We start from the raw sequence: 12680 nt of genomic DNA on the forward strand, positions 1-12680 counted from the left end.
AGGTAATGTCTCCATTCATAAACTCGCCACGCCATCTACACTGTTGTGCGTTTAAAACAGTGTCAGTATAATGTAAGGGAGAGGCAAGAGTTCTGCTGTTGAGAACTTAAATGCTATTTCATTAAATGTTGGTATTTTGCTCAGAGCTATTGCTATCCCACTTCTACATTCTCAGCTGTGGGACATTTTCTCCTGAAATGAAGCCAGGATGTGCTCACTTGCACGGAGCTGTGTGCAAATGCCTTCTGTTCCCTTGAGTCTCCGTTATCAAAGTTTGGAATCCGCTTTACCTAACTTACATCTAATTTTGTTCATTTAATACACTAAACTGGTTCCAGCAAAATGTCGGTCATGAAACACAGGGATAAAAAAATTTTAAGCTTGAAAGAAAATTGTTCAGTTCATTCACAGGAAATGTAATAAATTACCTTAAAATAGTGCCTTATCTCATGTTTATGCTAAATTTCAATTCTTGTTTGTCTATTTTTTTTCTCCCAAAAGGAATAAACGTTCTCTGCACCCAGAGGGATTAGAAAGCTGAAAGACTCCCGTGTTCACATGTTTTCTTTTTCCTTTCTATTTTTTTCTTTACAGTGACATTTCAGAACTTGCCTACCTAAAGAGCCTTATCCTTAAAACAGTATTTTTCACCAGGATGCATGATGGCGGAAGAGTGACTGCTCCCTGTGACGCTTCCTTTAGTTCCAGGGACACCCAAAGCATGGCTGATGCTGCTGGAGGAGTCAGGTCCTCTTCTCCTGGGCTGCTCCCTTGCAGGTGCTGGCACAGGTGTTGCTATTGTGAAACAGGTCAGGGAACAGAGATGCACTGTTCTAAAAGTGTTACTTTACACTGGCCTAAAGCCCACAGTTTTGCTGATACTTTGGGTCAAAACAGATCGTTTCATATCAGACAGGTTAAATGCTGAGTTTTGGTGGGTTTGCTGTTCGGGTTTTGTGGGTTTTTTTGTTGTTGGGGTTTCTTTGGCTTTGGTTTCAACAGTGAGGCTTTGAAACAAGACCTGGAATTTCTGAAGATGTTATTCTGCTTAATAAAATAGCAAAAAAGTTAAATAGCTGGTTTTGGTTTTCATAAATATTTAACATTAAGTAGAAATGGATCATCAGGACTTCTGCACATTAGAAAGCAGTAAGACAAGTGACAATGCCAACTTGTTTTTTTCCTGCCTTATTCTTCTTTAATTAGATGGCTGCATGATGCCTATGAAGGAAAATACAGACTCACTTAACAATAGGCCTTAATGTTCAAAATAGCCTCAAGTCACCTTGTAGTATCTTTGAATGGTTTGGGTTGGAAGGAATGTTAAAGATCATACAGTTCCAACCCGCCCCTGCCACGGGCAGGGACACCCTCCACTAGACCAGGCTGCCCAAAGCCCCATCCAACCTGGCCTTGAACACTTCCAGGGATGGGGCCTCCACACCTCTCTGGGCAACCTGTTCCAGTGCCTCACCATCCTCACAAGAAATAATTTCTTCCTAATATCTAATCTAAATCTACCCTCTTTTAGGTTAAACCCATTGCCCCTTGTCCTATCACTACACTCCCTGATAAAGAGTCCCTTTCCATCTTTTCCTGTAGGCCCCCTTTAGGTACTGGAAGGCTTTAGTTCAAGGGATTGCCTGTATTCTTATTTTTATGTGAAGTGACAGTCTGAAGATACTGAGGTGATCCCTTCTGTCCAGGAAGGCATACTGTCCACAACTAAAAAGGGAGAAAAGGTTAGAGTGATTCTTTCCTCTTACAATGTAGAAGGCAGTCAGTTGCTATAGCCCCAGAGTGCTCTGCCCTTCTGAGGTGTCATGAAGGGGTTTGGGTGACACTAAATATACTTGCCCTCAGGCATGTTCTTGTTACGTAGTTAATCACCCACTCTAAAGGTGATATTGTAGTTAATGAATTTTTGTGTGTGGTGGTTTTTGTTTTTTTTTTTTTTTAAACCTACATGGAGGGGTTTGTGCTTAACTCCTACTGTGCCCCCTGCTTTGGGATAATAATGATAGGTTTGTGTTGGAAAACTGTTCTGTATTGAGAAACATGTTTCTCAAATGAAATAATGTATAGACCGTGAACATATCTGGTTAATGTTCTTATTTTTGGATGTTGGCATCTTAGGGGTGTTTGTGTGTGTATACATATATAAATATATATGTACGTATTTTTAATGTTTGTGGTTAGATAAAACACTGCAGGATGCTGATCTAGAGAAACAGATGATGATCCATGCAGTAGAGCTGGTGGAACAAGACTGCATAGCTTATCTAGTTCTGACTGTTCAGATGTTTCTAGCTTGTGGCTAGCTAGACATGTATCTTCCTTGTAGAAGGAGATTTAAAAAAAAGATTTTCCTGTACAAGCTTACTTTAAAAGTAAATGCTAATATTTGCAAGAGAAATCAGTGACCCTTTGTTTTTTGGATACACTATTTTAATAATGTCTTTAAACAGTTCTACAATAAAGGCCACTTTCTGCAAGCCACACCCCTTGGCAGTATCCTAGTAGCGAAAGCATCTCGGGCTGCAGCTCTATGTGTGCTGTAGGAACAGCTGTGAAGCTTGAAGGGGTTTATGCTGCTGGTCATCATACCAGTAGCATGGCTGGTAGGAAAGGGCTGCTGTAGGGGGCTGATGCACAAGGCAGGCCTAGCTGACTTAGCCTTGCGCTCTTGTTAGAGTAGAGCCTACGCTGTCCCCTCCATCCATTCATTCTTCTTTCCATTGCTCCTGACCTGGTGTACCTGCAAAGAAGTGAAACATGAGAGTAGATGGGTTTGTTCCTGGGCTAAGGAGCTGGATCGGTTCATGGAGAGGTGTAACGAGTACTAGCGAGGATGGGACCACCTAGTCAGGAGCACAGGGGAGGTGTGGGGAAGGAGAACACTTACTTTTGATGGCTGTGCACTGTTGGACTGACTCAGCTGGTGGTTTTTACTGGCAGGTGAAAATAACCAGGTGACTGTGTACTGAAACACATAAAGGGGACTCCTGTGATCTGCTTTGCTGTCTCCACTTCTGCGAATAATAAAGTCAAAAAAGGTTATTTTAAGAACATCTTAAACCACTGCAGCTCTTTATTCAGTGACTATCTGTCCCTTTTCGGTGAATGTTAAAAACATGGGCACAAAGTTGACTTTTCACTGTACCTTTCTGCAAATGCAAATAAACAGTCATTGCATAGTTGTTTTCTCATGTCTTAGAAAGGAAGCTATTCCTGCAAAGTGGATACAATCTGTCTGTTATCTGAGCAGCAATCCAGTGCATGGCTGAACTGCTAATCAATTCCTGTGCAGAGAGGATGCTTGGAATACAGTTCAGAAATGTTCTAGATTCATCGTGTCTTAATAGAGGGATCAGACTGATGCATTAGTTTTGCTTTTTGGCTACATCTAGCAAACTAGCACCTCATGGAGGATTTGGAAAAGTGAAATAAGGAAATACGCTGGGGTTGGTTTTTTTCTTCTTCTTAAATGAACATTTGATTCCTATCAAAATGACATTCGTTGCCTTGAAATTGTATAACCCTCTTGTATTAAAGTGAGGCAATCACTGAAGAACTACAGGTTTATAGGGTATTTGCTCTGAAAGCTTGCAGCAGGCAAAATTTCTCTGGCTTGAGCTCTACCTGTAGGATGAGTACTATGGGGATTGTTGTTCACTTCTTATGTGCAGGTTCGTGTAGTTCATTTGCCTGTGCTGATGGATGGGAGAACATTAAAATAATGCTGTACACAACTGGAAAACTCTGAACACAGAGACTGATGGAGAAAGGTTGGTTGATGTCCTCTCCAAGGCAAAGTGAGACAGTCTGGCTCCTCAGGGTCAAGTTACGCAATGTATCTTGAGCTGATGTAATAGCTCCCTCCTGTCTGAAGAAGGGGAATACGCCCCCTCACATTCCTCCTCTTCATGCCATTCCCCCTCCACTCATCCTCATTGAGTCTGACATTTATCTGACCCTACATAAAGCTGATTTCTTGCTAACCTGGCAGAAAACTCTTTTTGTGCCAGGTTAATTTTCCACCGTTAATAACCTGATTTGATTTACTGCTTTATCAGGCAAGTGCCAGGGTTGGTAGAAGAGAGGAGGTAAATGCAGGGCCACCCCTTTCAGATAATGAGGAACCATTAGGAGTGAGCTGATAAAACTTCATGCCAAAGCTTTGCTTCTGTGGCACTGAAATGAGTGTTGCTGCTTGATGACCCAGTCCCTTCCCACCTTTCCTTTGTGCTGGCTCCAGTACTTGTTTGGGTGATGTGCTGAAACACGTTGGCATCTAAGCTGCCATGAAACCTGGGACTCTGGGTGTGATAACAGCTTTACCTTTTTTATGCTTGGTGAGACTCAGGTTTTGCAGAGGACTCCCTGCTGGTATTAACCTGGTAGGCGCATACTGGCATCACATGGCACGTGTGTCATGCTGTCTGCCCCCCGGATCCTGCTCAGAACTCCAGGGTGCGTCTGTCCCTTTAGATGAAGTCGTGCCTTCCACATCAGATTGTGGCATTTGCTGGGTAAATTTGGTCTAATAGATAGTACTTTTGCCATTTATATTGTCAGTCAGACGTATATTGACCATTTCAGCTGAATTGTTTGATTTTTCTGTTCCAATAAACTACAGTAAGAAATTTGGACCCAACAGTAAGTATCTAGTGGAATAAAATTAGATTATTTTTTTTTTTTGGCCATGAGTGCAATTGTTCTGGATAGCAAAGACTCTTACTAATTATTTTTTGTTTTTAAAGTCATTGAATAGCCTGTTCATTCTTGGCCATTTTATTCTATTCCTCTTCCTCTCAAGTGGTTGCACAACTTGACATTAAAATCAATAATTCGTCATTGATAATTGCTCTCAGGCTATGACATCAGGATTTTCTGGAAATATAAATTCATAGTGCTGATAGCAGACTATATGATTTCATTTCTGGAAATCGGCCAGTACAGTTGGGCTCCGTGATGTACAGGATGCAAGGGAGGAGATGATACAACACTAGTGTGCGTATGTGCCTGACACATTCGGTCTGTGTTTTCTGTTTTGTTTTTTAGGGACTGCTGTGTCCCTAAAAAGTACATCTTTAATTCAGATGTGCTCTGATAAAACCAGAGCATCTCCTTGCTATTGTTTGAATATTTTGTTGTTCTGATACAGCTTTCCTGTTTTCTGCCTTTGCATTATTTATTTTTGCCTGGCAGAGTGAATTAATTGCTTCTTAAAAATAGTGCTGCAGGGATTAGTCTGCCGTAGGCATTCTTCTCGCTGTTCCGCAATTCCTGATGGTCTAATATGTGAGTTTTGGAGGCCTGGTGCAGACCTGCATTGAGGCAGCACTCTGCTCTGAAACAGATGTGTTCAAAAGGATTATCAGAAACATTCTTCATTTGCACGTGGGTGGAGTGGGCTCGGTGTTCAAGTGAGAGACTATGGCGGGCGTCTCCAGAAGTTAGGAATTGCAATTAGATGCTGGAACGGTCGACCACAGGATGCTGACAGGGCCAAGAATTTAACAAGGTTCGAAAAGGAATTGGATGTTTGCTTAGGGGTTACGAATAGAGGGAGTTGTCAGGATAAATGATTACCAAACGTTTTGGAGGGAGTATCAAACCTTATGTTTTTGAATCTGTGCTGGTTTCTAGGTATCAGGCTAGGTTACCTGGCTTCTGCTGATTCTGGGGCTCTTAATATTGCAGGACTAGTCAGACCTGTAGTTAGCGATCCACTTTGGCAGTTCTGTGTTCCGAAAAGTATGCCAAAGGCTTTTGGGGACTGGGAACATCACATCCGTAGGTTTGGCTTGCAATGCGGTGTCCTCTTGATTTCAGCCATTTTGGAGGCAGACTGCTTGAGGTAAGGGAAGATATCTGTACCCTCAGCAGCAGTACTATTCCTATGTGAGCTCCCAAAGTGCCTTGGCAATGAGTAGTGTATGTTGGGCATTGACTTCTAGACAGTGCAAGGCAGAATCATTCTCGGCTAATAAAACTATTAAGTGCATCCCTGAGCTTGGGCTGTACACCTCCTTGGACCAGACTCTTTTGCAAGAGACTATATTGGGCTTTGTAGATGTGCCTGCACATTCAATGTTAACTGGTACCTCTTGACAAAGTTTTTTATTTTTAAACACGTTTGCTTCACATATGTATTGTACACACCTCCAGCACTGAAGTGGTCTTTGGGGAGTGGCATGAGCACAGCAGGTTTCATCTCCTGACGTTCCAGCTGGCTCACCAAATGTAGTTTGAGCTTAAAGCTGGTTGAAAGCAGTCTTGTTTTCCCTACTCCCTTAAGTTAGCCCTGTCTCTCATGCAGCCAGACAGGGAGCTCAGCCAACTGAAAACTTAACCCTACCCTCTCTAAAAATAACACTACTACTTTTCCTCAATCTCAGTTGCCCGAACTAGCTTTCTACCTAGCTGTAAGAGCGCCAGTGACAAGGTAAAGGAGAGGTCAATATAACATGGCCAGTTGTATATGGGGGTGTAGGATAGCAGGTTTGACCTAAATCGCACACCCCATATGCTGAGATACTGTGTTTCTTCCTGCAATCCCCAAAACACATGCAAAGCTGAAAAAAGTAGGGATTTTATCCCTTTATGTTTTAAGAAAAAAAAACCCAAAAACTTTCTGGCTTTGAGCTTAGGCTTCTATGAACTGTCTTCACTTGCAAAGAGGTTAGTTATTTATTTTCCTGCCAGTTTTAAAATAAAAGAAGATTGGAAAAAATGACACCTGAATGTTAAAGTTATCCTATGGGTTAATTCCGGTGCTTTTGGATAAAAATGAAAAGGAGAGAATTTTCATCCTCTTCCAAAGTTTTCTGGGAAAACCTGTTGCAAACGAGGGCAGTGATATTGCTAAGGAACTCTCATTAATGTTCTCCTTCTCTAGCAGCAATGTAATTTCTTGATGGTTAAATGGTAGGGTCTTACACTATGCCTCTACCAGTTTTAAAAATTTTCTTTAGGAAATGACAATAGGATGGAAAGAAACTTCCAGGATTGCAGTGTGTACAGCACCGTGGATGAATGAATGAAACCTTGCAGCATGTGGTCTGACGACTGTTGAGAAGTTGGCATTTGTCTGTAGGTAAAGTCACATGAGTGAAAGACAGTGATACTTCCAATAAAGCATGGTCAATGCCAGGAAACTTGTTTGCTTATATTGTGATTTTTGTGCTGTAGCCATGGTTGAGAAGTGGTTAGTTTCTCCAGAGCAAGGGTTTTCTTCCCTGTGGTTTTCTGTGTTTTGAACCTGTCTAGGTATCTGGCAGTGCTCAGGTGCAGGTTAACATCTGGAATACAGACTGCTTGCTGTCTTCCAGGTTCTCTACTGAGTATCACCCCTCCCTTTAATGGGGCTCTTGCAGTGAAACCCAGAGGATGCACCCTGCTGCAAACCTAACTCCTCAACCTGTATTCCACCTGGTTAAACCTGGACAGGTTGGTTAAAGCATGCAGAGAGATGATGAGACAGCTATTGCAAAATGTACAAAGACTTCCTTTCTTCTTTTCAAATTGTACTGAGACATTGTGGTATTCTGGTCTCAAAACTGGTGGAGCCTGCAAAACAGGTTTTATGGTATTGGCATGGTAGAGAAGCGAGTGTGTTCTTAAAGTCTGAAGGTGGGGAAGTTGGAGATAAATAGTTATGAAGTTTGCCATGCTCTAGGAGGTTAGAGGTTGGGATAAATGATGCAAAAGGTGTGGTTTTCTGACCTAGAGCTTGGCACGTTCTTGGTAAAGAGGACCAGAGAGGGACTTCAGGCTCTTTAGTTGGAGGCCAAAGCTGCTCCCATTAAAAAGACAAGCTCTGCATGATTGCCGAAGCCAGTGGGTGCGGGTGGCAGAGGTTGCATGAGTAGGGGATCAGTAGCTAGTTCCTGTATGACCTCGGGGAAGCGTTCTTGCATACTATAATTCTGGTTGATAGTCATGCATGATTTTTAAGAACTTACATGGGCATCACAGGAATTGTAAGTTGAAACACCTGTGTTTACCTTAGCTATCTCTAAGTAAAGACTTAGATTGAAGTGTTCTGGATGAATGACAGATGTCTGTGTCGGCCTCAAGTGCTGAAGAGTTGCATGCTAACCACAAAAATTGCCACTTAGGAATTTTGCTTTTTATACAAAAAATCAAAAGGCAAATGAGTAAGTATGGGAAGAATGTATGTTTCCAAACTCTCTGCAGCCAGGATGTCTAGAAGTATGGGGATAGTCCTATAATTTTGCTAATGCTGTAAGAAAAAATACTACACGTTGTGAAACTTGCAGTCCAGTTATGGGAGTAGCACTGAGTCTAAACATGTGGGGTGGGTGCATGCATACAACAGTGTGAATTCACACACACAACAATAGCCTAAAATTCATGTCCTGACCACAATGATGTTGCTCCATTTTTCAGTAACTAAGAAAGGAATTTGGCGCAGTGAATGAATTTGAAATGCTCTCAGTTGGCCTGAGTGATCCAGAAGCATTCCTTCATGTTATAAGAAACATGTGCATTTTATGTTCACAGGCGGTGATTGCCATATACTAGAATGCAAACAGAGTACTCCTTGCTGCTGGTTCTCTAACTCAGACTAGGCTGGACTAGCTTTTATTTAACCAAGCGGGACAAAAGAGGCATACTGCAAGCACTGAGATAGAGCTGGGAGTAAGTTAAAGTTGTGTTCTGGTAGCGATTCCTTGTAGGACTATGTGAAAAGGCTAGAGGTATGAGCCTTCTTCAAAGGGGTAGTGTGTGGAGTAGTTTTATAATGTTCTTTAAGAGGAGTAGTAGTAGTAAACAGTAAGCACTGTTTACAAGACATTGATGTCCTTATGAAGCCTAATTTTTTGGCTATTGCTCAGAATATCTGAGGGTGGCAGGCACCTCTGGAGACAGCCCAGTCCCATTCCCCTACTCAAAGCAGGATTCACCAGAGCAGGTTGCCCAGGACCCTGTCTGGTTGAGTTTTGAGTATCTCTAAGGATGGAGACTCCACAACTTGTCTGGGTAACCTGTTCCAGTGTTTGATCCTTTACAGTAAAAAAAACCCCAAACCAACTAAACAAAAAAAACAAAAGCCAAAACAAGCTTATGTTTATGTGAAGTTTTCAATATTTCATGTCCATTATCTCTTGTCATTTCAATGCATACCTCTGAGAGAGGAGCCTGGTTCCATCTTCTTTACTCCCTCGCACTGAGTGGTCCCAGCTCTCTCAGCCTTTCCCTGTATGACAGGTCTCTAGTCCCTTAATCATCTCTGTGGTCCTTCACTGGACTTGTGTTCGTATACTCATGTGTGTCTCATGCTGGAAAGTCCGGCACAGGACACAGTACTGCAGAGATGGCTCCCCCATCGCTGAGCAGAGCAGAAGGATCACATCCCTCAATCTGCTGGCAGCTCTTCCTAGTGCAGCTCGGGATCTGTTGGCTGTCTTTGCTGCAGAGGCGTGCTGCCAGCTCACGTTCAACTTGTCTACCAGAACCTGCGAGTCCTTCTCTGCAAAGCTGCTTTCCAGCCAGTTGGCCCCCAGCATGTACTGGTGCTTGGGGTGGTTCCTCCCCAGGTGCAGAACTCCCCATTTCTCCAGCCTGTCGAGGTCACTCTGAATGGCTGCACAACCCTCTGATGTTATGAGCTGTTCCTCCCAGTTTTGTGTACTCTGAAAATTTGCTGAGGCTGCACTTTGTCCCATCATCTAAGTCATTAATGAACATGTTAAACAATATTGGCCCCAGTATTGCTCTCTGCAGTAACACCACTCGTAACTGGCCTGCAGCTGGACTTCGTACCACTCATCACAACCCTTTGAGCCTAGCAGCTCAGCCAGTTTTCAATCCACCTTACTTTCTGCTCATCCAGCCCATTTAGAGGTTGTATGAGGTTAAAAATCTGTATCACTAAGTAAGGACTCATCAAACTATTACAAGTTAAAAAATCCAGATAAATGTTGCTGAAAACAGGAGATTAAAAATAAATAGTAATAACAAAGCAGATAGAGAAGACTGCAAAAGAGCAAGGAGAGGAAAGGAGGTGGATAAGTACAGTTTTGGGTGGAAGGGGAGCTCTGCTAATAAGCTGTGGCTTAGCTTTTCCTTTGTTTACAAGAGTCTTTGGAAGTGTGGCCTAATACTTTTTTTTTTACTTTTTTTTTTTCTTTTTTTTTTTTTTAGAAAAATAAGTTGTCGAGTGAGTGAGTGAGTAAGTGATAAGAAGGAAAAGCTCACAATCTTGTTTGGAGATCTCAAAATGCTGCTCAACAAACCTGAGCCTTGCCATGGCTCAGTTTCACAACTGGCTGAAATCTATGTACTGGATTCAAACCCTTCTTGTCCCCATAGGAGAACAACTTTCCTTTGATTATTGTTGATTTAAACAAACTTTTCTCTCTTGACTATGGGAAATGATCCAGTACTTAATTATTAGGCATTGTGAACCTCAAGGTTGTGCATGTTATGTACACATTTATCTCAGCTTGTTCTGTTTAAATTGATACTAATTGGTTTTGTTGAAAGCAAAGCTTCTGATAAGATGTCTTGTTATCAGTGTTCCTGCTAAGCTAATTAAACCCCTGAGACAGCACTGCTATACGTTTTTTCTTCCTGTCATGAAAAAAAAGTGTTTATTTTGTCCATAGGCATATGAATTCCTGTATTGCAGCTATCACCTCTCTTACATAGGGGTTTATCTTACTGGGAGGGCAGCTCTGGCAAATTCTGCAGTCTATCTGTTGAAACAAAACAGCCAGAGAGGTGTTGGTAGGCCAAATGCCACTATAATTAGATGGTTAATTATAGTCAAGGTCGTTTGGGAATTTGTGTCCCTGTCAGTATTTCTGTGACCAAACATCCTATTTCCATATACTGGAAATACTCAAATACATCAAATATCATAAATTACAATACCCTAGAAAAGAACTCAGCCCAAAACGAGCACGGGTGTGGAGATCACCCAAATTTCCTATGTGTCGGACCACAATTGTTTCACCTTTAGGATAGTAAAGCAACCACTGATGCAGTAGCATCAGATGGACGTGCTTGTATCCTTTCAAAGAAATTCTCCCCTTTTCCACCCAGGCTCTGACCACTGAGTTAAGATATGTTTCAGTGCAAATGCTTGTAGTGAATTCGTTGCTAAAAATGGGCTGTGTGTATTCTGGAAAATCACTCTTTTTTAACTTGTATTTTAAGGTAGGCATGTGTTTGTTTTTGTTTGTATAGTTTTTTATGCATGCTTCCCTGTAATAATTTTATTAAATTATTAAAATATATATTAAAAATGTTCAGTTATAGATTTGTAGCATTGTTTCTATGTAAATTGTTGGTGCATCTGGCTGCTTGCCCAGTCATGAGAAGTGACAGGATAACCTTGAGGGTGATCTCTTGCAGTAGTGATGTAGCATCTTATTAGGCCTTCAAGGCAAGAGGAGAATTTCCATTCATTTAGATGGCTGTCTTATTGGGACACCACCACCACACCCCCTTTTCAATAAGCAGCATACAGGTTAATCTACTGGACCCTTCTTTGCAGAATATGTATTTGCAGGCTAGCTGGTGACTTTAACTACTACTAAAATTTTACAGTTTCAAAAGAACTGTTATGTAAAGAGGAAATAAGACCTTGATCTTCCCAAACACCTTTCTGAAAGATAAGCAACCTTCTCATTGGAAACTGATATAAAATACGTCTCATTTGTTTTTTAAAGTGTATTTGGGAGCCGGTACATTCCTTCCTCATGGTTTCTTTGAGAACATATTTCTTGCCTGTCTTCTGGAAGACTCCTGTAAGTGATGGTAGCAGGACTAATTTTCTGTGTTGGTTTTCCTCAGTACTTCTAATGGTCTAGTACAGTTAGTATGTGTTAATGGTAACATTTGAAAGTAATTTTTTTTTTTCCACTTGCTTTCTGAAGGTTATTGACCTTTATTCTGTCACATACAAGCTAAAAGGACATTGTTTTTATAACCTCTTCAGAACAGCTGCAACCTTTTCATGAACACCAGAGAGGGTTTTAGGACTAGTTTCCTAGAAAAGTGGGAGTCTGTAGCTTGATGCTACCAGAACATCTCCTTCCAATTACAGCAGACTTTTCCTTCTAGAAAACTGTACAAATGGATTTTTCTTTCTCCCCGATGACCCAACAAAGAACGTAGTTGTAGATGCAGTGTATCAATTCTCCTGTAAGTTGAAGTTGCTGTGGAGTGCTTCCTCTTTGGTGGAGTTGTAAGTAGGAGCCATCCTAGGCTAAAGGGTGGCTCTTTTCATTCTTTGTTCACGCTATACGTTTCAGGGCTCTTGACTTTTACTCAGTCCTTTTGGTTTTGTCAAAATCTTCTCTCCTTCTTGCTTTAATAGATTGTCTGTGGATTCCATGTTGCTGGAACAAACAGTAATGCATTTCATTCAGTAGTAGTTGCCCGAAAGCACAGGTTGATGTACTTCAGACAAATGTCAGCTTAGGTAAGATGCTAGGGGAGCATGCGAGGAAAAGCATTGTCTGCTTCCCTTTGCTCCAGAAAGCTGGTGGCTTGTGAGGAGAGGATTGGAAAAAGGACGGAGGGGGGGAAGAGGAAAAAATCTGAGGTGCTTTATCAGATGGGGGTGAGCTCAGAAGAATGAGACAGCGTAGATGCCAGATTTGAGCAAATGTTGCTGAGTCTTGGTGGAGAGTGCTGCT

At 41.7% G+C, this 12680-nt stretch overlaps 1 protein-coding gene across 5 annotated transcripts in view; it reads left to right on the forward strand.

Moving 5' to 3' along the window:
• The window catches only part of BORCS5 (BLOC-1 related complex subunit 5), a 78118-nt gene that overhangs the window by 21075 nt on the left and 44363 nt on the right, over positions 1-12680 (forward strand). The window lies entirely within an intron of this gene.

Source organism: Balearica regulorum, chromosome 1 (assembly GCF_011004875.1).
Source record: "Balearica regulorum gibbericeps isolate bBalReg1 chromosome 1, bBalReg1.pri, whole genome shotgun sequence".
Taxonomy (NCBI): Eukaryota; Metazoa; Chordata; class Aves; order Gruiformes; family Gruidae; genus Balearica; species Balearica regulorum.